The 2526-nt window shown below is 39.9% G+C and overlaps 1 pseudogene; it reads left to right on the top strand.

Moving 5' to 3' along the window:
• Positions 1-210: 210 nt before the first annotated feature.
• LOC138809282 (ubiquitin-conjugating enzyme E2 E1-like) lies at positions 211-794 on the top strand (annotated as a pseudogene).
• The last annotated feature ends 1732 nt before the right edge of the window (positions 795-2526 follow it).

Here is a 2526-nt window from a genome sequence, read left to right as displayed (position 1 = left end):
AGGGAGAGAAAGTGAGGAGAGAAAGAGAGAGGGAGAAGGAGGGAGGGAGGGAGGGAGGGAGGAGAGAAAGTGAGGAAAGAAAGAGGGAGGGAGGGAGGGAGGAAGGGCGGGAGGGAGGGAGGATGAGTACCCAGGTCCATTTGCAGCAGCAGCAGCCTGCTCCTCAGAGGAGCCAGACACAGAGAATGGGACCATTTGTGGAGGCAGGGCATGGGGGTGGGGGTTGAGCACTCACTATGTTGGGTGACAGAACAGACCAGCAGCTCTTCATCTTCGATCTCGATCTCCAACCAGCAGAGAAAGAAACAAACATCCCCCAAGACGCAGGAAAGGAAGGTCAGCACCAGCAAAGACTCCAATATCCACCAGCACCGTGAGCATTCAGAAGGATAACGCTTAAGACCCTTCCCCCAAGCGCAGTGCTGGTCCCAAAGCCAGCATCTATGCCTGCAGGTGGACCATTGTAGAACCTTCCGGATGCGGATGCAGGCAGTGTCTTCCATCACTTTCACACCAGAGTACTCCTTCCAGCCTCCAAAGGTTGAACTTCGGACAAGAATCTACCGCTGTCGTGCTAACAGCAGTCGAGGAGTAATTCGCTTGGACATATTCGAAGATAACTGGAACCCAACGCTGACTATTCTTAAAGTCCTCCTTTCTCTCCACTCACTTCTTAAGGACTGTAATCCAGCTGACCCTTTGGTAGTAAGTACTGCAACTCTACTTAGTGTACGACCAACAGAGCAGACCAGGACAGAATAGCCAGACAATGGACCAAGGGATATGCTACATAAACTCGGTTTTCACCATCTGTATTTGTCTGTCACAGAAGAGAGCTGCTTGTGATTCTGAAGGGGTGGGGGAAGGGCTGGTAAACAGTAGGGTGTTTCTATAACAGATATTATTTAGATTTATTTCCGAAGATTTTGTTGTAACTTAAGGTATCTTGCTCCAGTAGGCAAAATCGGTAACAACAACTTTCAAAAACTGTCACTAGTTTTGCAATACTAGCTGACAGGCAGTACAGAAAAGAATGTACATTTAGATATTTGGGTTCAATTGCTTGTAGTCTTAATTTTAAAACAGCATAATTTTGTACAGGTTATACACACCATTTCCCTTCTTACACGGGAACATGCGTATTTAACAGTTTGTAGAGATTGTATTTCATATTACATACATATTATATAAATTATAATATATAATGGATTATATCCATTATAACATATAATGGATATGACACCATGCAGGAAATGAATAGTTAATGTTTTTTATTCTATATGCAAATCTACTTTAGAGGTTTGAATCAAAACTTGGAAATTCTGTAGTGAAATTCCTTACAGGTAACAAACTGTAAGATGTGGAATAGAAGTCATTCAGTGGATTGGCTCTGTGTTGTAATTTTCTTATGTGTGCATTTGTTACTGTGCTAATAAACAACATTAAAATAAAATTACCAAAGTAACACAGCTAATAAAGTGATCTGACCTGTTAGATGTGTGTCAAAGTATTCATCGACCCATTTGTTTGTGATAGGATCCTCACCACAAAACACCACTAAGTAGTATACAGGAAAAATGCTTGTGGAGACTAGAAAGCCTACCATGAGAAAGAGAAGGCCTAGAGGTGGGCAAGAGCTCAAAGAAATGGGACCTCTTATTGCATAATTAATTTAATTGGGAAATCAGAACTTTCAGCCAATATCTAGCCTTTATAGGTGAGACCTAAACACCACAAGCCATTTTTACTATTTCCTTCTCATCTTCAAATAGCTTTGCACAGATAAAGTCAACATTTGTGGGGACAGTCTATGAGTTCTTGGGGAAGTCATGGTAAACATGACTAAGTCTGAAACAACTGTACTCACTTGTAGACTGACATAGTAGCCTGGATTAGGCCAACTCCAATAGCACCTGGAAATTATACCCAAGACCCACTGTACTCTTTTAATTTTCTACATATGATAGTAGATGTTTTTCTATGTCAGTCACAAAAATATAATTAAAATAAAATCAAACTACTGTTATCTAAAATTATGTGATTTTCAAATCCTGCAGGATTGGAAGCAAAAATACCAAGAGTTCTGCAGAAGAGTAGGATCCTAGGATGACACATATAATTTTGGTATACAATCATAATCACAAGCCATCTAAATTTTATTCCATGGTCAGGTTAACATGAATGCCTTCAAAGATGAGCAAAATAGTGGTACTTGTTGAGAAAAACAATGTTGTGAATGAGTCAGGTATTACAATGTGTAATCTACTGAGGAATGTATCAGTTCTTCCTCATTGTGTTTGCTGAGCACAAGTTCTTTTTATGCTACCCTAGCATGCATATGGCAGCATCGATAAACATAAATCAGGAAGGACTCTTTTCAAGAACAGCGTATATATTTGTTAAAGCATTACTTAAAGCATCCTTTCATAACCAAGTGTAATGTCACTTTTATTTTACCATAAATAAAAGGACCAGAGGATATATTCTTGGCACCAACTTATCTGCCAAAGTAAATATTCATTGAAT

The sequence above is a fragment of the Dipodomys merriami genome, unplaced genomic scaffold (assembly GCF_024711535.1).
Source record: "Dipodomys merriami isolate MVZ:Mamm:240054 unplaced genomic scaffold, mDipMer1.0.p SCAF_49, whole genome shotgun sequence".
Taxonomy (NCBI): domain Eukaryota; kingdom Metazoa; phylum Chordata; class Mammalia; order Rodentia; family Heteromyidae; genus Dipodomys; species Dipodomys merriami.
Note: the sequence above shows the minus strand (reverse complement) of the source record. Positions and strands in the feature narration are given on the sequence as shown.